The sequence below is a fragment of the Ambystoma mexicanum genome, chromosome 5q, assembly GCF_040938575.1.
Source record: "Ambystoma mexicanum isolate Mex_15411 chromosome 5q, UKY_AmexF1_1, whole genome shotgun sequence".
Lineage (NCBI taxonomy): Eukaryota > Metazoa > Chordata > Amphibia > Caudata > Ambystomatidae > Ambystoma > Ambystoma mexicanum.
In genome coordinates this window covers 1246306355-1246330902 of record NC_090933.1, presented here as the reverse complement: position 1 = coordinate 1246330902, position 24548 = coordinate 1246306355, and positions in this window count along the sequence as shown.

The following is a 24548-nucleotide window of genomic DNA, read 5'->3' as shown; positions in this document are numbered from 1 at the left end:
TACCTATGATTCAGTCTGGGGGATGGAAACAGTGGTGAAGCGGGCCCCCTGCAGCTCCCGCAGTGCGGGGGCCGCACCACCCCTGTCCTGGGCTGTGGCCGACTGCGGGTGCCTGACCCCACAGTAAGGGGCCGCTCCGCCTCAGGCCCCGCTGCACAAAGGTGATTCGGAGGCAGAGTGGCCCGTCTCCAAGCCTCTGGCTCCTGTTCTCCACACAGACAGGAACAGGACGCTCGCCAGATCTTCCAGGTCCCCGTTTGTGTGGAGGGTGAGAGCCGAAAGCCTACAGACGGGGCATCACGGCGGACCCAAGGCATAAACAGATAAGTGTATGTTTTGCATGTGCGATGTGTGCATGTGATGTTTGTATGCGCGTATGACGTGTGTCAGGTGTGTATGTATGCATGTATGTGAGTGGACGTGTCATGTGAATGAGAGTGCAGTGTGTGTGTGGGTGGGTGTGCAGGTTCTTTGTAGCAGTGCTTATGGAGAATGCAGTGAATGTGAAAGAACGTATATGGGTGGGTGAATGCTCTAGTTGGGTGCTTTTGTGGAGAATGCAGAGTGGGTGAATGAAAAAGGTCTATGGCTGAGTGACTGGTGGGTGAATGGGTATGAATGTGGTTGTGTGTGTGAATGTTGTAGGTGGATGCTCGAGTGGAGAATGCAGTGTGAGTGAATGTGAGTGAAGGTGTATGGATGAGTGATTGGTGGGTAAATGGGTATGAATGTGAGATCATGTGTGTGTGTGTGTGTGTATGAATATTCATGGTTTGTGCACTTGTGTAGAATTACAGTGAATGTGAGAGAACCTGTATGGTTGAGTGGCTGGTGAGTAAATGGGTATGAATGTATGAATGTGATTGTTTGTGTGAATGTTCTGGCTGGGTGCTGCTTTGGATAATGCAGTGTGAGTGAATGTGAGAGAAGGTGTATGGGTGAGTGACTGGTGGGCGAATTGTTATGAATGTGATTGTATGTCAATGTTCTGGCTGGGTGCTCCTATGGATAATGCAGTGTGAGTGAATGTGAGAGAAGGTGTATGGGTGAGTGACTGGTGGGTGAATTGTTATGAATGTGATTGTATGTCAATGTTCTGGGTTGGTGCTCCTATGGATAATGCAGTGTGAGTGAATGTGAGAGAAGGTGTATGGGTGAGTGACTGGTGGGTGAATGGGTATGAATGTGATGAAATGAGTGTGTGAATGTTCTGGGTGGGAGCCCATGTGGAGAATGCAGTGTTAATGTTCTGGGTGTGTTTGAGAGTGATTGTGAGAGAAGGTGAATGGGTGAGAGACTGGTGGGTGAATGGGTATGAATGTGATTGTATGTCAATTTGCTGGGTGGGTGCCCAGTTGTAGAATGCAGTGTGAATCTTCAGGGTGCGAGTGAATATTAGACACCAGGTGTATGAGTGAGTGGATAGTGGGTAATTGGGTATGAATGTGATAATGTGTGTGTGCGAGGAGTAGGGGGCTCAGGGAGCACTGGAGCATTGCGGACATTTCTTAAAGTGATATGGCATGTTTTTCTGACATTTTCAGACAAAGCAAACTTGATGAGTATTATTAAACGGCTACACTGGCACTTTTTGTGCAGCCAGTCTAACCATTGCTTACTTTGGCATAACATTTTTACTGCCCATTAATGATAAAGAAAGCTTGATAATGTTATAACGTAGCTAGACTGGTATTTTTGTGCAGCCATTTGAGCCAATTCCTACTGTGGTATCACATGTTGTACTGGCCATCTATATGATAATTATGTGGCTAGAGTGTTATTTTGGTGCAGCCAGTCTAACCATGTCATACTGTTGACATTTCCTACTGGGAATGTATGTTATAGTAAGCATGATAAGTGTTATCACGTGGCCAGCCTGGCATTTTGTTGCAGCCAGTGTAGCCATTTCATACTGTGTCATGATATTTTGTACTGGGTATCTATGACAAAGTATGAAAGCATGATAAGTGTTATTACGTGACTAGACTGCCATTTTGGGGCAGTCAATCTTGCAATGTTCTACTGTGAATGTTTTACGGGGCATCAATGATAAAGCAAACATGATAAATGTTATTATGTGGCTATACTGGCACTTTGGTGCAGCCAATTTAGCCATTTCCTACTGTGGCATGACATTTTCTGTTGAGCATTTAGGATAAAGCAATCATGATATGTTTTTTGTACATGGATAGATTCTGTATAGACATTTTTTACTGTGGCATGACAATTTGTACTGGTCGTTTATGATAAAGGAAGCATGGTGAGTTGTGTTACATGACTAGACTGGCAGTTTGGTGCAGCCAGCCCAGCTATTTAATTCTGTAGCATGACTTTTTCTACTGAGCATCTATGATAAAGCAAGCATGAATAGTGTTCTCACGTGTCTAGAATGGTCTACTTTAGAGCCAGTTTGGACATGTTTTCTTTTGGTGGTATGGCAATTTTAATGGCAAAACCAACAGGAGCATGTTCTTACATGGAGGTACTGGCATACATTGGCAGAGCCAGCTTGGACAGGTTTTCTTAATGTTTCATTACTGGCACTATGTGCAAAGCATTCATGAGTATGTTTGCATATGGAAATACTTTCAGCTTGGAAATGTATGGGCACAACCAGCATGAAAATTGCTTTTATTCTGGCATATATCATGGGGAAAGGCATTGTGAAATTGCATTGGGAAATAGGGAAATGCTCCTTTGCACTGTTGGTGATTGCAAACTGTCTGGCATTTTACTATGTTTTTCACAGAAAGTGTGCTGTATAATGCATCATTTTAACACATTATTAATAAAATCTTCTCCGAGAGAGAACCTTTCTGAACCTCGTTCATTGGTACCGGCCCCCTCGCTATGCCTGGTCGCGCTTTTTTACTTGTGGCAAATAAGTATGCCCCTCCTGGTGCACTGGTGGCTGGTACATTTGGGTGCCAGAGGCCAAACCCCTCACCTTGTTTCTACACTAGGTGAAACATTTAAGCTCTGATTAAAAAACATACTGACATCTTTCACCTGGAGCAGTGCATCTCCTGCGGCGGAGTTGAGGGGGGGTCTCAGCCTGTTTCGCAGGGGGCCCCGAATGTTGTGTTACGTCACTGGTTCAAGCCTATTTTCTCTTCTTTCCTCTCAATCTTCTTTCATCTCCCAAATTCCAAATCTCTCTCCCCTTCTCTCCCCGTTTCTTGGTCTCTCTCTCTCTCTCCCCCTCGGTCACTCACTTGCCTCTTTGCAGCCCCCTTTTTCATTTCTTCCTCCATCCCTCACTGTACCTTCTCTCTCTTGGAGATCAAGGTTGGGGGTTTCCGCCTTGTAGAGTATTTGGAGCCCTGTGTTTTAGTATATTTGCATTTTGGTAGTAGTTCTCGTTACTTTATGTTGACTAGCAATGGCAATTACTTTCTATGCGTTGCCAGTTTACTTTAGCTGTTTGGTGACCGTTTACCTACTGGATAGGTGGCATGTCACTTTTTCCTCCAGTGCCCTTTGCAGTAGGCATTTGTTCAAAAGTTAAGTTGCCCCCTTGGCCCATGTGTTTTAGTTAAAACACAAGGTGGTGCTTCATTGATAGGATCACGTGGATAGCCCACAGGTGGTATTCAAACTGTGGGGCGCCGCCCTCTGGTGGCCCGCAGCCTCATGCCAAGGGGAGTGCGCACCCACAGCGTGAAGCAGCCTGATCCACGACCCCTACCACATATGCTTAGTGAGACAGGGGCCGGGCCTTTGTGCAGCCTCAGGCTCCATTAAGAATCTATTTAGAAAGACAAAAGAAAAAAGCACACACCTTCTTTTGCTGCGAGGACCAGTCATCGCACCAAAAGAAGGGGTGTGCTTTTTCTTTAACAGCCTTTCTGGTGACCTCCTGCTCAACGCCAGGGCACTTTCTAGCCAAATTGGTGCCCAAGGGGAAACATCAGAATGCGACCCCCACCCCCAAATGGCACACATCACTCTAAAACGACATCTCTGTCATGTGATAAAAACCCCTCCTCAATATGAATAAATCATTGCTATACAAATGAAGCTGGTTTCATTACATTGTAATTCAAGTAGTTTACAGAAGAATACTAATGTGAAAACACAGCTGTTGCTGCCCAAGTAAATGTTTTTTCTGTCACCTGCTCTTAGGGAAGGCCTTGCCTGAATGTAGTTTCAAACTGTTCGTACTGGCACATTGCAGTGTGACCAGCCATCCGCAGTATGGGGGCCCACTGGCCTGACCCTGTGTTGCAGATGTTCTGTCTGTACCACCTCACTTGTATTTCGCAAGGGGCAATACTAGACTAACCATATCAATTATTTTCTGATGGAAGATGGACAGTGTGTTACACTTTTATTGTACTCTTTCAAAATACCTCTCTGGGAGTGAGAAAGGGGACAAATAGCACCAATAAGGATTCTTGTATGCTTTGCATTGAATCACAGAGCATTTCAGGACTTTAACAGTGATCAGAGATCGCTACATTTGATAAACATGTCTGTGATAAAAGGATTGTATGTGTGAATCCCTAAATTCATAACTGATGCATGGCTTGGTGCTCACATCACGGTTCACAATACTCACCGTAACATTAAAATATTAGGAACCATGAGCCATGCATGCTCATTTGGACAGCTTCCATTTTTGGATGCAAATATAAAATGGCTGCAGCATCAGCCATGCAAATGGGGTACAATGGTTCTTTTGCTTCTTGTATCTGAAGAATTTTAGAGGAGGAAGGGCTGGGTCTCAGTGTGAGCATGCCCAACCCCAATACACAAACATCTTTAGGGTATTATATCTACAGATAGGGCAGGATACAGCATAAGAGAGACCCAATAAACATTTCCCAGAAAGGCTACACAGAAAGGATTGTACCACCTTTAAACTTTAGCCTGACCAGTAATAAGCTGATGAAGCATTTGAAAGAAAACCGGCTTCTATTGCATAGTAGAGGGTTAACACATCCTCAGCCACTAACTACCTCCTCAATATTACACAGGCCTCAGGGGTTATTTCAGCAAAGAGGAGGCTCATGCTTTATCTAACAGAGCTGGCATTAGCATCTCTTATTAGTGCTGGCCTGCAGCATGTGAAAACCATGGTGTGGCAGTGTAGAAAGGGCGTTTGGCCTAGTGGATTTACAATGCGAGGCAACTTCTTTGATTGGCATGCTCGTCAGCGTCTCATATACAAAACAGCCCAGTGTGCTTGTGCATGGACATCACGCATTTCGCAGCCATCTCTATAAAAAAAAATACCAGCACAGAGGGGTGGGGGAAGGGGGTCCTGAACAATTTATGGTTTTCTCAGGGGGGCATTGGCATAAACAGTTTGAAGACCACTGAGTTAATGGCTCGTATGCACTCACTAACTTCAAACCCTCAGCACTTCATCCTTCCAAGGTCGAAAAACTGCAAACTATTTAACTGGGAAATAACACCGCCTACTGTTACAGTCAGGGACATCATTGCGGGGTCGCCTGGGGTCGCAGCTGGGACCCCTGAGGTCTCCCTTTCTACCCCTGTGGTCTTCCTTGCTACCCCTAAAAAAAGGAACATCTTTTTTTTTTTTTTAAATGTAAGCTCCTGTGGCTCTTTGTTTCTGGAGTGGCTGGCTTTCTTTTTCGGGCCTCTTAAAAAACAGGAGTTTCCACAAGTGTAAGACTTTCAGCAGTGACCCTAAAAAAGAAAGAATAGGAATAACAAATAATTTGTCTTTCTGGAATTCTAAACAATAATTGCTAGACTCATTAAAAGTTTATTTCAGGCACACTTCAGGGGATGAGTCACTGATTTAGTCTGTTCTTAAACGCCTCAGCTCAGCCTTTCATCCTTCTGATGTCGATAAATGAATACCAACACAGGTTGGGTGATATTGTATGTATATTTGTTCTATATGATGCGCTTAAGCGTAAGTGCCATATAATAACACATCATTATCATTTGGCCTTCGACGTCTGTTTGCAATCATAGTAATTTGGTAATATGGGCATATACACACTGATCTTGACGTTACATATGGTGATCAATTCTTTTATGAAATGTATATCACATTATAGTGATATCGTAACTCTATTTGTCGTAGTGTACTTAGGAACAATGCTATGTTATGCCACTTCCTGTTTTGTCAAGGGGTGAAAGGTCATATTCTGTCGCTTCCTGTGATGTCACTTCCGGGTGGGGTCAAATGACATCACTTCCTGTGATGTCATCAGAGGTCAAGGGGCATGTGATGTCCCTTCAACTAGCGCTGGCATTTTGGTGAAAATACATCCCTGGTAACAGTGCTTAGAAGAGGGGGCAATCGGCACAAAGTGCTACATACAAATTCCATACTATTATACGTCTTTGAGGGGGACTACGAAGAGGTAATTTTTTCTCAGAAGAAATGTGCCCTTCATTTACATTTCTTGAAATCATTTTACAAGTCCAAATGGTCTCAAATTCCATTTTGATTATTTAAATTACATTAAAAGGAGTGCTTGAGTTGAAAAGGCCAGCACAGGAGCGCACTAAAAAGGTACTTGCATTGTACAGTTCAAGCAGAAATATACCTTTTATCTGCTTGGGGAAAGGGGCCTGGATGTTAACACTTGCAACTCAGTCTTAACTGCCCCTCTTCAACTGCAGCACTACTGGCCCCTGAAAACCTACTGCTACATTCAGGCCGGTTCCAGGATGTGCAATGCTTTGAACCGCAAAAGACATGCACCCCCACACATTTGCATATTTAATGACAATATCATGACGACACACAAATGATGCCACATGGAGCGAACTGAGTTTTTTAAACTTGAATTAACCAGGAGAAGTTACATTATAAGTTGTCATGAGTAAGCCAAGAGACAAATCCAGGTTGTGAGGTTCTGTACATAAATCTGCACGTTTAGTATTATTATTATAAGGGATAATACCATGACTGAGGCTTTTTTGAATAATGGACAGTGTGAACTTAATCAATTCTTGGGATTCCTGCTTTAGGTAGATAAGGCACGGCGAGATAAAATGCTTTGCCCAGGATCAAACACTTTGGTTAAGTAGCAAAGCAGGATTTGAGACCAATCTGCAACTTATGCACTAAACCACATATCTTTCCAGCTGTATCTAGCATGAATATGAATACTCTGTTTTATACTGATTAGCTATAATTGCTCTGCTCTCCTCTGACTTGCTGCGCTCTGAGGTCTTCGGGTATGTACCGCCTTAGCGAAAAACGAAAATAAATAAATAAAAGTACGCTCATCACAATAAGCCACTCAGAAGAAGAAATACATCCTAATTGAAATATGTTAACCAAAGAAGGGAGGAGTGTATGTTTTTTTTTACCCCATCTTGAATGAAAAATGCAAATACCAAAGTGCAATTCAGCAAAAATGTCACCTCTGGATTTTGTGCATGTACTTTTGATGCTTAAAGGTGCACAACAAAGTTAATGGGGCTCATTACAAGCATGGTGGTGTGGGAAAGAATTGGCTGCAACGAAATGACTGCCACTTGTAGAGGAGGAACCAAGTACCCCCACTCCAACTGCCCCGCCTACATTACCTGATATGTATGAACCAAAGTATGTGACGTATACTGAACAAGTAAACCAGCAAAGAGGGGAGCGTAGATTCTGTGCAGTACGCATAAGAATACCTATACCTAAAAGAATATGGGAGGTAAAGTACCCATTGAGGAAACCATATCTACATCCAAGAAAATATGATGGCCATTTGAACGAAATTCCTGAAGAAGCAAAGAAACTAAATGGCAAGGATGAATGGTGACGTCATATGAAGTTGAATCGACACTCATATAAAAAGATAACCAGACCAGAGAGGCAGACGATTTATAAAGAACAAAGAAGTACCAAGGATATGTTACACCGAAAGGTGTAACCCAGCTACACTGAAAGGAGCAGGCCTGGAGCCCCCATTCCCACCGCCCGCATGACGACTCCACGAGACGAAGAGTCATTCAGCCCGCGACGGTGAGCAATCGGCTCATCACAGAATTCGTCCACAATTGCTCAGATCCTCTGATTTGTATTGTGGTTCAGCTTTAATTAGCATTTTTGCCGCCCTGAACCTACGTTCCTTGTGAATCCCCACCATTACCTACAACGAGGTCAATGGCCGCCGCATCATTCGCCAGCACCGGATGCATACAGTAGGTTGGGCTAGCCTCCAGACCTCGGATTGGCTGCCTACCTGCACTTCTGTGCCTGCCCCCACCGTCAGGCAGAAGCCGGAGGGCGGAAGAAGTGCCTGAAGCAGAAGGGCCCAGCAAAAGGGGCTGTCTGCGCCTGTCCGTGCCGCCGATGCCGGGCACAGTTATGCTGCCGGTGGTCACCCACGCTGTCGTGCCGCTTGACCCCCAGGACACCAACGCAGTCCCTCGGATAGCCATATTCTGCTAGCAAGACTCTTCATACACCCTTGCCTGATTACCCCTAAAACACCCTGCACACTCCCGCCAGCACTCCAATTGACAGTTGATTCTCTGCAAGTACTCCCAATCACTGCTAGCCCAAGCCAGAACTCACAACAATCTATATATGTTATTGCCAGATCAGTGATACGTGATACGCACAAAGGCTCACTCCCCTGTCCCCTTACTCAAATGATCACACCTGATACCTATTTCGCCCGCTAATACCGTGCCTGCCTCACTGGGTTAACCACAATGAACAGCATTTGTTTGAAAGCATATTCCTATAACCTGGATATGACTGTGATTCTGTTCCCATGTGCCCCACTACTCTGCTGAAACCTGCGTATGTCCGACTGTACTGCATTACAGCATATACAGCCAATTGTGAAGCTAGCCAATCCATTGACTTCACACTGATCTTAGTTGTACTATTGCTGTCTGCTTACTGCGTTTTAAGGCTATTTAGCATATTTCGAATCTAGGTGAACCTTCTGCTTCACTGCTCCAACCTTGACTGTTGATAGCTGTGGCGACGCATTACTGCCATCTCCATGCCTGTGCTTTATTATGGCATTGACATGAGTCCGCTTCATGCTATGCCTTGACTAATGTTGTTGACCGCGTCATGCTAGTCACTTTCTAGTTTCATTTACCAATCTGCGTCACTTAGCTGTAACTGAGTCCCCTATCTTTGATACGGCACCATCTTTGATACTGGAATTGAAGGATGCCAAACGTAGTAACACTGCTCTGTACTATGGCTGCTGCCATGTATGTTAACTCTAGAAGCCAAGAACACATTGCTCAGTCGCAAGTTCCTATCCTAGACCAAATCCATCTGTTACGCTCACCTAGTATCCACAGGGACACCACCCAGCCGGGTTACTCGCTGGTATGCTTCTCAGCTTTGCCCTGATGTGGTCTGCAGGGAAGGTTCTGCCTTGTGGCAGAATTAGGCACGCTCTCCGTCCTGCCTTCTTTGCAAGGGCGCGTTGTCTTTCATGGGCGAATGCGGTCCAGTTACCTCACTGACGCCCGCCCGTTTGATATTGTTCAGGTAGGTCTTATTGCTGTTCTTTAGTTTTGTTGCTATCCTGCATGCCTTTCTTTGTTTAAAATGTCTCTTTTTTCTCCCTTAGGTATGCAGAGCTTCAGCGCGGCGAACTGGCTTGGTTGAGCCCCGCTGGTAAATGATGGCGCATTAAGAGCGCTATGATGCGGTAAGTAAGCGCTATGTGCAGCGCTGCAAAGTCTTACCTTTGCTAACCTGTGTTTTCCTTCCTTGTAGGTCGCAGTGTTCTTCAGCGCGAGTGGAATGTCCGGAGTGGTGCCAGCCGAGAGGCGACCAGCCAGGTAAGCCTTTTGAGCAGTTCGTAATTTGTAAATGTCTCTACTGCTTTCTTTAATGTTGCCTCTATCTTCCTCTTTCAGGTTGTTCTGTCCGGGAGGCGTGCAGATTCGAGGAAGCTGTTCTCAGTAGCTGCGAGTGTTTAAAGATGAAGACTGCAGGTAAGATGCTGCTGCTAATGATGTTCCTTTTGTCTCCTTGCAGGTTCTGCTTCTTCGAGGTTCGAGGGAATAGCTGGACACTGTGAGGTCACGTTGCAAGCTGCAAAGTAACGCGAAGCGTGTTGTCTTGCTCGGTGTGGTTTAAATAGCCCCAACAAAATAGTCCAGGTAAAGTAGTCCCTAGCCTACCACACCCAAAACACTAGACTGCATAGCTTGGTTCTTAGCAACCAAGCTATGTGGATGCCTCCATGTTGGCTGACAGTACAATAAAGTAGTTCCCAAGCACATTGTTTTTCATGGTGTATGAGCCTGGCGCCATAGGTGCCAGGACTGGCCCCGTGAGAGCTTTTGAAGAGGATGCCAGGCTCTAGAGGCCCGAGTCCTGACTCCACCTGGCCAATGGGTTTGCCAGAGGGGGTTTTGGGTGAGGATCGTGACAGCACTCCCCCCCTAAGATCCCTCCCATGGTGTTCCTTCTGTCTGGCCCAGTTTTGGTTGGGATGTTCCGATGGAATTTCCTGATTAGACGTGGTGCGTGGATATTCTCACTGGGCTCCCAGGATCTATCTTGTGGTCCAAATCCTTTCCAATCGACGAGATAATATAGCTTATTAGTATTTAGAGTCCAAGATATCTTTGACTTCGAATTCTGGTTCTCCGTCAACAAGTATGGGCTTAGGTGGTGTCCCAATCCGTGTGCCGGTTTCCATTGGTTTCAGGAGGGACACATGGAATACCGGGTGGATGTGTAGATTAGGTGGTAAATCCAGTTTCATGGCTGCTGGGTTGATAATTGCCTTAATGGTATAGGGTCCTAAAATCTGGGATGAAAGGTCCGGATTCCCTTGATGGGTACGAATTTAGCGTCTAACCAAACTTTGTCTCCTACTTGATAATCAGGGGTCTTTTTCCGGTGTTGGTCGGCGAATCTCTTTTGTTTTTCTTTGGCATGAATAAGGTGTTCCTTTGCCCTTTTGAAAGCCTGAGTAATGGATGTGTGTAGAGTCTTTACCGCTGGCATTTCCAAGCTGGCTGGAAGGTCTAGTTCAGAGGTACGTGGATGTCTGCCATAAAGATATGATATGATATGGCATTTGTAACGCGCCTATACACAAGTGTTTCAAGGCACGACGAGGCGGTGGGAGGGGGAAGAAGGGGAGACAGACAACGATCCTACTAGGCCAGGTGTCATTCAGATCGCGCAAGTGCAAGGGTAGAAGGGAAGGGAAAAGTGCAGGGGGGGAAAGGTAGAGAGAAAAGTGCAGTACAGGGTTATAGCATACAGGATAAATAACAAGGGCCAGATGGTGGCAAGTGCAAGGTAAGTGCAGACAAGTGCTGGGAAGGGGGGCTGTAGGGATACAGACACAGTCCCGCAGTGCAGGGGTTGCCAGGGAGGCAGTGCAGGGGAGAGTGGCTGGGCCAAGGACCGAGAACGGCGAGTGGCCCACTTGCAGATTCAGTGCAGTTTCAGTAATTTTAGCAGGGGAGAGGGTGAGAGAAAGCGGAGGCAAAGAGGAAGGTTTTGAGGTGCTTCCGGAACCGGAGATGGTTCTCCTCAAGTTTCAGGGAAGCAGGAAGGCTGTTCCAGAGGGAGGCCCCTGCAGCGGAGAGAGATCTGCCCCCAACTCATTGTTTGGCGAAGCGGCTGACCCTGAGGGAGTTGGAGGCGGATGAGCGAAGAGCACGAGAATGAAGATATTTAGGAAGAGAGAGTTGAAGGTATTTTGGCCCAAGGCCCCAGACGGCCTTGTGGACAATGCAAAGGGTTGTGAACTTGATCCTCGCAGTCACTGGGAGCCAGTGTAGTGATTTCAGTCCTGGAGAGATACGGTCCCTGGGCTTGAGGCCAAGGACAAGTCTCGCAGTCCTGTTCTGGATGAGTTGTAAAGGGCGGAGAGTAGAGGCGGGCAGATTTAGGTAGATACTGTTACAGTAGTCCAGCTTCGAGAGAACCAGGGCTCTAGAGACAGTAAGCTTCTGGAGGAAGGAGAGGAAAGGAAGGATACATCTGAGGAGGTGTAGTTGGTAGTGTGACTTCTTAGAGACGTCGGATATGTGAGGAGAGAAGGAGAGTGTGGAGTCGAAGATGACCCCGAGGTTTTTTGCCTTGCAGGTAGGAGCAGGAAGAGGGCCAAGAGAGGCCGGCCATAGAGGTGCAGGGAAGGAGGGAGTGGGTGTGCCGATGAGTAGAATCTCAGTCTTACTGGCATTAAGGCAGAGGTCGTTGGCGGCACACCATTCCTGGATAGCAGAAAGACAGTCAGAGATGAGGGAAGAAGAGGAGGAGGCCGAGGGTAGTCTGAAAATGAGCTGGGTATCATCCGCATAGCACTGAAAGTTGGGGCAGAGAGCAGCGATGCAGCGGGCGAGAAGTGCCAGATACTGGTTGAACAGCCAGGGAGAGAGGTTAGAACCCTGGGGTACACCAGAGGTAGAGAAAAAGATGTCAGAGAGGAAAGACCCCAGTTGGACCTGGAAGGGTCGATTTGAGAGGAAAGAGGTCAGCCACGCCAGAGCCTGACCAGTGATACCCAGGTTATCACGGAGATGGTTGAGCAGGATGATATGGTTGACAGTATCAAAGGCAGAAGAGAGATGAAGCAAAATGAGAACACATGCAATGTTAGAGTCAAGATTCGAGAGCAGGTCCTCACGGATGTTCAGGAGAGCAGTTTCCGTGCTTCTGGCAGCTCTGAAGCCAGACTGATGGTCATGAAAGCTACCAACAGATTCAGCATGGAGATTTAGCTGGGAGATGGGCAGTTCCTCCAGGAGCTTGCCCAGGAAGGGAGTGATAGAGATTGGGCGATAGTTAGCTGGGCAGGATGGGTCGGAAGAGGGTTTCTTAAGAAGGGGGTGCACAAGGGAGTGCTTGAGGGGGGATGGGAAGACTCCAGAGGCGAAGGAGGGATGCAGAAGTCAGCAAGGGCAGGAGCCAAGGAGTCAATGTGGTCCTTGATAGTTTTGGAGGAACAGGGGTGGACCTGTTTTGACGAGACTTTCATAGATCGGACTTGTCTCGAAACCTCGTCAGCAGAAAAAAGGGGAAAGGCAGAGAAGGAGAGAGGAGGGGGGGCTGCAGAAGGGCCAGAGGAAGGACAGGGAATAGAGGGAGGGAGGTGATAGGAGGAGAGTGAGGACAAGATGTTGTGAGTTTTTTAAATGAAGTGAGAGGCCAGTGCCGTGCAGAGAGCCTGGGAGGGGTCAGGAGAGGTAGAGATTGCAGCAGGGTTGGCCAGCTCCTTGCAGATTTTAAAGAGTTTGGCCGAATTGTTAGATGCCGCAGTGATGCGGGCTTGGATAAGGGCTCTCTTCTTGGTGAGAACGGAGAGCCGGTATTGCCTTTGGAGCAGGCGACAGGCCAGTTTGTCAGAGGATGAACATGAAGCACGCCATTCCCTCTCTGCCACCCTGCACTTGCATTTAAGGGTGACGAGGAGTTACATTTGGCTTTGGGCTTCAGGCGGATTCTCATGACAGGGGCAAAGATATCAAGAGTATCAGATATAGCAGAGTAGAGAGTGGAGAGGGCTGTGTCAGGGTGGGAGTCAGCCGAAGGGGGGGAGGGGGCAAGAAGGTGACAGCGAAAGCCTCAACTGGCACTCGCTTCATGGGTCGGATGACCAAGAAGGAAGATGGCAGTGATGAGGGAGGCTTTGCCTGTGGGGTAGGGAGGGTGAGGTGGGAGGAGAGGAGAAAATGATCACTCCAGGAGAGAAGAGTGGAGAGAGGGCCAGAGGGGAGAAGGTCAGAAGAGATCAGGGCATCAAGAGTGTGCCCTGCAGAATGAGTCGGCCCAGATGGGAGAACAGAGAGTGAGAGAGAGTCGCAGAGGTCGCGAAAGAGTCCAGAGGGGGGACAGGAGGCATCCAGGTGGATGTTGAAGTCTCCAAGAAAGAGGAGTTGAGTGGTTTAGGACAGGAGTGAGGAGGAGAGGTCCGCCCACTCGGAGAGGAAGGAGGAAATTTGACCAGGTGGCCGATAGATAGTAGCCACGGTAAGGGAATGGCTAGGAGAGAGAGAGAATTGGCAGACAAGACATTCAAAAGAGGAGTAGGTCTGCGTGGGAGTAACAGTGGCACGAATCCACTCAGGGAAGATAAGGGCCACACCCCCCCAGCATGGTTGGACCTGGGCACGGAGAGGATCTTATAACCGTCAGGTAGGAATGTGTCAAGGCTGGTGACAGAGCTGGCCGTGAACCATGTCTCAGTGAGACCGAGTACGTCAAGGTCCAGTTCCTCAAGAAGGCGGCAGATATCAGAGAAATGTTTGACGGGATGCCGTCAAAGAGTTAAGAGTGGCAATGTGGAGAAGGTCGCCATCTTTGAAGGACTTCCGGGGTGGGGTACAGATCAGAGGTACGCCCTACGGAGGTGAAGAAGGAGCACGGGAGGGCGCAGGGAGGGAGGGTAGAGGCAAGGTAGCCAAAGTAAAGGTTATAGAAGGGCGTTTGTCCCGTGCTTGAATGCAAAGAATTTTTATATGCATATTCGGCTATCCATAGTAGGTCTTTCCAATTCCTTTGTTCGTGGTGCAGCATGCACCGTAAATATTGTTTGAGTGTCTGATTGGTTCTCTTGGTTTGGCCGTCCGTTTGGGGATGGTGACTGATAGATAGCCAAACGTCGATCTGCGCCATTGCACAACATTTTTTCCAGAAGTTTGAAACAAACTGGCTGCCTCGATCAGAGACCAGAACCGACGGGAAGCCATGTAGCTTAACCACGCCCTCCAGGAACACTTTTGCTAAAGTGGCTGCGTCTGGGAGGCTTTGAGAGGAATAAAATGGGTCATCTTCAAGAATAAGTCCACAACTACAAGGATGGTGTTGAACCCTTGGCTTGGAGGTAGATCAGTGATGAAGTCAAGGGAAAGAGTGTGCCATGGAACTGGAGGAATGTCCAATGGTTGTAGGAGACCAGATGGTTTTTGTTTCTGTGATTTATTTTGTGCGCAGACACCTCAGGACTGAATATACTGAATGATGTCCTTACGCCAGGTAGGCCACCAAATGTTCTCTTTCACCTTAGGTAGGGTTTTGGTGATCCCAGGATGCCCTTCGATCAGTGAATCGTGATAGTTTTAAATAATATGCTGTTGTAATTCCGTCTTGGATACATATAGGCGATCCCTAAAAAAGTGTAGATGGTCCTTGATGGTATATTGTTCTCCTTGAGTTTGCCATGCAAGGTAGGCATCAGGATTCATTGTCCGTTGGATTTCTTTTCGTAGTTCTGCTTGTGTTAAGGCTGTCTTGATACCCAAGAGTTTGTCTTCGGGTATAATAGGTACTGGGTCTGGAGTTGTATTTACTATTTCATCTATGCCCATGCGAGATAAGGCATCCGCCTTTCCGTTTCTGACTCCTGGTCGAAATGTGATTACATAAACATATTCGGCAAAGAAAAGGGCCCACCGTAATTGGCGCGAGGACTGGGCCTTGGCTGTTTTGAGATATTGCAGGTTTCGGTGGTCTGTGATGACTGTAATGGTGTGTCTGGCCCCCAGAAGGTAATGCCTCCAGGCTTTAAAGGTGGATTTGATAGCCAGGAGTTCCTTGTCCGTGATGGCATAATTAAGTTCTGGAGGTGAGAACTTTTTCGACCAGAAGGCCACAGGATGTAGCTGGCCGGTTTCCGGGTCTCTCTGGGAAAGGACCGCCCCCATTGCGAGACTGGACACATTAGTTTCAACAACAAAACGGAGGTCTGGACGAGGATGTCGCAGGATTGGAGCGGAGGTAAACCTTTGTTTAAGTTCCTGAAAGGCTTCTTCTGCTTCTTCGGTGCAAGCAAACTTTTTATTGTTTTTTCATAATAGTACTGTGATTGAGTGCACAACCTGAGAGACGTCTGGGATGAACCGGCGGTAGAAGTTCGCAAAGCCCAGCATGCTTTGTACCCCTTTCAGAGAAGTCAGTGAAGGCCATTTCTGAATGGCATCTACCTTGTGCACGTCCATTCTGATGCCTCCTGGAGTAAGGATAAAACCAAGAAATTCTACTTCGGTGATGTGAAAAAAGCATTTTTCAAGCTTTGCAAACAAGCGATGTTGACAAAGCTTGGTGAGGACTGAACGAAAGTGCCTGATATGATCTTGTTCCGAGGCTGAGTATACTACGATGTTGTCTATGTACACTAAGGCGCACACATCAATTAACTCCCTTAAGACGTCATTCATGAAATATTAGAATGCCGCAGGAGCGTTGCATAACCCGAAGGGCATGACTTGATATTCAAACAAGCCGTACTTAGTACAGAAGGCGGTTTTCCATTCATCTCCTTTTCTGACTCGGACCAGGTGGTACGCTCCTGGAAGGTCCAATTTGGTATAAATCTGGGCATCTTTAACTTGGTCTAGCATCTCAGGGATAAGTGGCAAGGGGTAGTGGTTCTTCGCGGTGATCTGGTACAATGCGCAGTAGTCAATACAGGTTCTCAAGTCTCCTTCCTTTTTCGGTACACAGAACAAAGGACTGGCTGCGGGGGACTTTGAAGGACGGATAAATCCGTTTGCAAGGTACTGGTCTAAATAGTATTTCAAATGAGGTTTTCTGGTTCTGTGAGAGCGTAGATCCTGCCGCAAGGGATTTGTGCACCAGGAATAAGGTCTATCTGACAGTCATAGGGCCTGTGCAGCAGCAATGTATTGGCTTGGTCCTTTCGGAAAACATCCTGGAAATCATGGTATTCACTTGGCAAGGTATTAGTTGCTCCCAGGGTTGATACTGTCGCTCTGGGAGTCATGGGGATACAGACGTCGGGTTTCTCCTCTTGGTAATAGCAGGCAGGGGAGAAGTCACCGGGGAAGGTTAATTTTCATGCCCGCGGGTCTATCAAAGGGTTGTGGGCAACCAACCATGGCATCCCTAGTATTAGCCTGAACTGAGGTGCCTTGATGAGATTGAATGAAATAGACTCCCAATGTCCGTCCTGGCACAGCAAGGTTACCCTGGCTGTGCACTGGGTTAATGGTCCGGAAGCGATTTCTGTCCCATCCACGGTTGTTACGTTGTCCATAGTTGGCTTAGAACACAAAGGAAGCCCCATCTCTGCTGCCAGTTCTTGATCAATATAATTGCCAACTGCTCCACTATCAATGTTTGCTTCAACAGTATGCATTCTTGACCAATGTTGGTGGTTAATTAAGATCACTGGTATTGCAAAGTGCGAGGTCAGTAACTCTTTCTTCTCACTCGACAAACTGACCTCTACGTTTTTCGAGCTTGGTAGTTTTCTGATTCCTTAGCTTCATCCTTCTCTGTGGCCCGACTGTTTTTCTTGGGGGTTTTACTGGACAGTCCTTCAGGAAATGTCTTGGTTTCCCACAATACAAACAAAGCTGTTGTTGTCTTCTTTTGTCCCGCTCTTGTTTTGTTAATGGAGGCCGTATCCCTCCAATCTGCATGGGTTCTACAGCATTTTCAGGTACACAGGGTGTGTTTTCCCTTGGTCGAACATACACGGTCCGAGGGTCCGTCTTAGACCGGTCTGCCTTTCGGTCCTGCAACTGGTGGTCTAGCTGCACGACCAGATTTATGAATTCTGCACAGTCTCTGGGTGGATCAACCACCTGGGCTAAGACGTCCTTCAATTCACCTCGTAAGCCTCGATGGAATAACGTGGTTCTTTTGTTTTCTGGCCACCTAGCTTCGGCAACCAGTTTGTTGAAGGTAGCAATGTACGTTAACAAGTCCTGATTCCCCTGTCGGAGGGACAAGAGTTCATTGTCTACTGCTTGTTCCTGGGTATGGCGAGCACAACGTTTTTCCATTTCTCTCTGGAACCCCCCAAAGTCATGTAACAGAGGATCGTCATGGGTTACCAATGGCACCGACCAATCTGCTGCACTACCACTCAGGTATGATAAGACAATAGCTACCCGAGCTTGGTCGTTTGGAAATGCTCCAGGCCTACAAAGAAAATGAAGGCAGCACTGATTGATGAATGCCGCATACTTCCGTGGGTCGCCTGAGAACCTTTCAGGTGGTGCCAGGGGCAATGTTCCAGGTAACGTGATCTGTACCGGAGTGGGTGGCATGGCAGGGTTTTGCATCGTTGGATTGCTTCCAGGTAGAGGCGCCTGTCCCGCCCGTGATTGCAAGTATTGCCTGCTAATCTCTTCAGTGCGTTCTTTGGTCACTATTAGGTCTCTCCAGGGGGTATTAGTCTCTTGTCGGGCAGAATGAACCTCAGCACGAAGCTCTCCTAGTAATTGGGCCAATTGGTCAATTTCTGATGTCTCCATGGCGCCCAGGTGGATTTGTTATGGTAGGCTTCGTGTTCTGTTACGCTCACCTGGTATCCACAAGGACGCCACCCGGCCGGGTTACTCACTGGTATGCTTCTCAGCTTTGTCCTGATGTGGTCTGCGGGGAAGGTTCTGCCTTGTGGTAGAATTAGGCGTGCTCTCCGTCCTGCCTTCTTTGCAGGGGCGCGTTGTCTTTCATGGGCGAATGCGGTCCAGTTACTTCACTGACGCCGGCCCGTTTGATATTGTTCAGGTAGGTCTTATTGCTGTTCTTTAGTTTTGTTGCTATCCTGCATGCCTTTCTTTGTTTAAAATGTCTCTTTTTTCTCCCTTAGGTATGCAGAGCTTCAACGCGGCGAACTGGCTTGGTTGAGCCCCGCTGGTAAATGATGGCGTATTAAGAGCGCTATGATGCGGTAAGTAAGCGCTATGCGCAACGCTGCAAAGTCTTACCTTTGCTAACCTGTGTTTTCCTTCCTTGTAGGTCACGCTGTTCTTCAGCGTGAGAGGAATGTCCGGAGTGGTGCCAGCCGAGAGGCGACCAGCCAGGTAAGCCTTTTTTTAGCAGTTCGTAATTTGTAAATGTCTCTACTCTATCTTCCTCTTTCAGGTTGTTCTGTCCGGGAGGCGTGCAGATTCGAGGAAGCTGTTCTCAGTAGCTGCGAGTGTTTAAAGATGAAGACTGCAGGTAAGATGCTGCTGCTAATGATGTTCCTTTTGTCTCCTTGTAGGTTCTGCTTCTTCGAGGTTAGAGGGAATAGCTGGACACGGTGAGCGTCACGTTGCAAGCTGCAAAGTAACGCGAACCGTGTTGTCTTGCTCGGGTGTGGTTTAAATAGCCCCAACAAAATAGTCCAGGTAAAGTAATCCCTAGGCTACCACACTCAAAACACTAGACTGCATAGCTTGGTTCTTAGGAACCAAGCTATGTGGATGCCTCCATGTTGTCTGACAATACAATAAAGTAGTTCCCAAGAACATTGTTTTTCATGGTGTATGAGCCTGGCGCCATAGCCGCCAGGACTGGCCCCATGAGGGCTTTTGAAGAGGATGCCAGGCTCTAGAGGCCCGAGTCCTGACTCCACCTGGCCAATGGGTTGGCCAGAGGGGGTTTTGGGCGAGGGTCGTGACACCATCCATATACTACACGGCCCCAGAGACAGTATCCTACGCCTCTCTACCATGTGCCACATCCAATAGAAACGACAGACTCTGTGCTAGATTAATTAGATTGAACCTTTGAGAAGATCCCTGCTGCCACTAACCTTAAAACTAACTATAAACCTAGCCTGAGACCTAGCCACGTAAAGTTGTCTCCACCACTGTCCATCTCGAATATGAATACCCTTCAGCTCAATAACTATAAGCTTAAGTCTTGCAATAATAACTCTGACAAACCTATCCTAGTCAACAAAGCATCTGAGGCTCCCCCCCCTCAAAGGAGCACTTCTCAATGCAAGATCACTTGTCGCCCATGCTACCGATATTACCGACCTAATCACTGAAGGTAACTTGGATTTCCTCGCAATTACGGAAACATGGCTCCATAATGCAGCAGGACCCGCCCTTATGCTAGCCATCCCTGATGGCTACACCATAGTTAGACAAGACCGAGACAACGCCAGAGGTGGCGGTATTGCCATTATTTCTAAAACTGTTCTTGGCCTTAGACTAGCCCCCACCCATCTATCACAATCATGTGAAGTTCTCACTGCCAAATTTCAGATAAATAACTGACAATCCCTCACTATGCACCTAATATATAGACCACCGGGCCCTCTTGGTACCTTTGAGGAAGATCTGCATAACATAATTATGAATAACCTCAAACCTACCTCAAAACTACTCCTATTAGGAGACTTCAACTTAGGTTTTAATGACCAAATGGATAAAAATGAACAGATATAGCCAACACAATCAACGCAATAGGCCTCACCCAAAAAGTCAACAAACCTACCCACCTAAAAGGGAGAATACTGGACTGGATAGTGGACCTTAACTGTTCAGTCACTATCTCCTCTATCTGGTGTCCTTCCGCCTATCCACTATAAGACCCACTCCACTGGTTCAACCTTTAGCGCCACCATGCTCTACTAGAAGTAAAAAAAGTATCTCTGTAGAGAACGTTATCGCTGCTATCCTGCCCACCCTTAATGCACTGCCAGAAAATCTTGATCCTAGCATCTTAGTTCAGGAATTTAACAACATTATGCTCACCACACTGGACAAAATTGGCCCTGTCAAACTCAGACCGAGCAAAACAATAGCCCATCTAAACAAATGGTTCACACCACAACTTAAAGACCTTCGCACCTTAAAGAATAAAAGTGAAACTAATTGGAGACTTTGCCCCTCCAGTGAGAACAAAGTTAAATTAACCTCACTTTCCTCACATTACAAGAAGGAAATCTGCCGGGCAAAACGCAATTCCTACGATGAGCGTATTGCTAATTCTAATTCTATTATGAAAGACCTCTTTTCCATACTCAAAGAACTAGAGTCCCCAATTGCTATACCCGATGTTTGTACTAAGCACAAATCCTGGTACACAGACATCCAACATGCCCTAGCTAATAGAATTAACACACTCCAAAATAAAATACAACAAAAAAAAGAAGGACTGAACCTACAGCACTCGACCAACACCCTCTTGCCTAATGTTTCACCACCGGCACACAATACTACCTTCCACTTTTCTAAAATGTCTATCTTGGAGGTAGAAAAAATTATCCTGTCACTGAAGCCTTCAAATTGCAAAGGCAATATTTGCCCAGCACAACTAATAAAAGATACTGCCAGAGAACTATCCCCATTCATCACCAAACTAATAAATGCCTCATTTGCCACAGGCACCATACCTGCTAACCTCAAACAATCTTGGGTGCTCTCCCTCATCAAGAAACAGACATTAGATCCTCTTATCCCCACTAATTACCGGCCCATTACTACAGTCCCATTTCTGCTAAAAATATTGGATAAAGCTTCCTATATCCAAATTCAAAAAAACCTTGAACTGCACAAACTCCTAGGTAACAGACAATCTGGTTTCCGTCCACTACACGGAACAGAGACAGCCTTAATTGACCTAAAGTCTCTACTTGATCTCTCTGCCGCATTTGACCTGGTCAATCACAAGGTCCTATGCCGACGCCTTGATTCTGCGGCCCACTTCTCTACAGAAGCCATCAAATTGATAGAGTCCTTCCTGAGTGAGAGAACTATGAGAGTCTTCTCCCCCTCGGCAGCCGCTGACCCAATACCCATCCTATGCAGTGTTCCCCAAGGGTCTTGCGTCTCGCCAACCCTCTACAATATCTTCACTAAACCACTGTTTGACGATCTGGACCATCTGGGAATCACCTACACCAATTACGCAGATGATACTCAGATTCTCTTCCTGCTTTCTGGGGATTACAGTACGGACACAGGTTTAGTGAACAAAGTTTACCTTATCATCCAAGCATGGATGGCCACTCATGGCTTGCGCTTGAACGATGATAAGACCGAACCAATAATTCTGGGCTCACAGGCCAACATTAAAAAATTAGGCCAAGAATTCTCCTCATTTAATATTGATGGGAATACCATCAAAGTCTCCAAGGAGGTAAAAACCCTTGGATTCTACTTGGACTCCACATTGTCCTTTGATAAACAGGTCAAATCCCTTACCTCCTCTACGGCTTACACCTGCAAGTTACTCAGAGCTGGTAAGCCATTCCTCTCTAACAATAGCTGCCTGATCCTGGCTCGAGTCCTAATAGTCTCCGGAATTGACTACTGTAATGCCCTATACAGTGGTGCCGATAAATCTACCATCCAAAAGCTCCAAACACTACAGGACAATGCCCTAAGAGCAGCCCTAGGCATAAACAAGAAAACGCACATCTCCTCCTTGAGACGCCAGTACAAATGGCTATCCACATCCAACAAAATACAACTAAAAACGCTTTCTTTGACCTACAAAGCCCTCAACAACGCAGCCCCCAGCTAGCTTATAGATAGACTCCAGAGAAGAACTTCTCTCAGACCGATCAGAACTGGGAATGTTAACTGTCTGATCATACCTAAATATAAGATCACCACTATATGGCGTAATAGCTTCACTGTAAAGGCAGCTAAATTCTGGAACTCACTGCCGCATGATCTGAGAGCCAACCAACCCTACCTACATTTCAGAAGAAATGTAATAAAACACATTATTGCTACTGACCCCTAGTCTCCCAGTACCCACTGTGGACTTGCCCACATCTGAAGAGACCTTTTCACCCTGCATTAATAGTGTACTACTGCGTTAACTTTTGAAGACTATGTGTAATCTAGTCTACCTGGGGGCCTAGTGATATACGAAGGGCTTCACTTTTGTCATACATATTTCTTGTACAATGCTTATTGTTTATTTCTGTAACTACATAGGCCATTCTTAGTCTTTGCCCCCCCCCATTTTGTACATTGTGTATATCCTGTTATCATGTAAATACTGTATCCTGTGCATATTTCGCAACCTCTGTAAACTTTGCATCTCCATACTGCTGCGCCCTTTTACTTACGAGTCTGGTGCGCATAACAAATGAATAAACAAGCAACAAACAAACATCTTGGGATCAAGAAGACAAGACTTATGCCACAAACCTGATGAAGATACTTAGTTGGTTTAAACGTGTACAGATGCAATGAAACACAAGCAGCAAAGCAATCATGAAACTAGCCACATGCTTTAAATAGATGAGACCGCGGTAAGCGCCAACATATACATATATTCCTCTATAGACATATGGGCAAGTAAAGGATGAATGTTTCTTCTACGTATATAAGCACTACTGAACAAAACAGAAGGCCTCAGTTCAGTGTCGAAGTTGAGAAAAGCAATTGAATTAAACAGAATAAAAGTTCAACTAAGGAGTTCACTGAGCCAAGAAAGCCAAGGTCTTATCAAACTGGAATTGGCTGACATTGGATACAATTAACGTGAAAGAACAGAAGATCCTGTTCAGAGAGGTCAAGCAAAAACAAAAGAAGTCAGAGGACTATTGAAAATAAAATCAAATACACAAAAAGACTTAATTTCATGGTGTCCAGTCACGTGATGGAAGAAAGTTGGACGAGTGAGATGATCACACCTACGCACGGAAGCCGGGTAGTGCCCATACTCCTTAAAAGTTCTCAGAGAACAGTACAAACTCAAGGCCAACTTCAAAGTACTAATTGACACTGGACCATTGAGGTGATTGTGGATATTTTAATTGGAGGGAATCTGGTGCAAAGACAAGCTCACACACACCTGGTTGTTCAGTCTGTGTCATGCTAACGCAGGTAGGAAATGAAATCACGGGGGTTAGAAGCCAGCCTTTTGTAGGGGACCACGTAGTTGAGGATCCTATAGTGTGTGTAGCCAATGGGACGTCGTACATTTAGTGACGTTCATAGTGGCCATTTTTAGGGGAGGGCTTAGTCGCCCCACCTGATGTTAACTATCCAATTATCTCTTTCCGTTACTCCATACAGATATAGAACCTATGCTTAGTTATTCACTTAGAACCAATCCCACCTTCCGATACGTTTTAGGAGTTTGCTACGTAGGGTGACGTTGGTAATGATGCAGGTTAGCACGTAAGTGATGACCACTTTTGGGTACAAAAGCCCAGCTTTTTAATGAAGTAGTAAGAGTCAGAGTATTGACCTATTGCTGATGTGCGTTGTACTCCCTGTTTTAGATACTTTACATTAAAACAGATGAACTTTTGCCAAACTATTTGTGTGTCTTGATTATTGATGTATGAATAAAATCTGCATCCCCATCTATCTCCAGGGTAGTGCTACTTATCTTAAAGGGCTGGTGAGCCTCTAGTTCACACTTTTCCCTCCCTGGAATGGGGATTTACCTCCAGCAACGTGCTGGAGCTAAATCCTCCTACTTTCCGATGAAAATCAGAAAGATCAGTGGAATTACAGTGACGGTAACTCCACTGGTGGTAATTCTGCCAAAAATGCCCCTTAGAGTCCAATGGACTCTCAAAAAATGGGGATTAACTCTGCCACTTGTAATCCAGCAGTAATTCCACCGGACCAAGTGGCAGCAACGGTAATTCCGCTGGGTTGTAGTGATTGTCTGACACAGGCATGCTGCATATTTGATGTGAAGAAAATAGAATGTTACACAGGAAAGTAAACACGTTTTGATGGGTTAAGCTATGAAGAAAAGAAAGGAGACAGTGTAAAAGGTTTTTTGTGGGTCCCATTTTGATTGTCTCGGAAGAAGGCACCTATTTCAGCAGCAAAGTATGTTCTTGCATAGGAATAAAAATGCACCCCTTACAGGTCTTTTAACAGAAACAGTAAAACCTCTTAAGGACTTTCTGAAAGTTACTTACATTCTCTGCCAGTGCCAG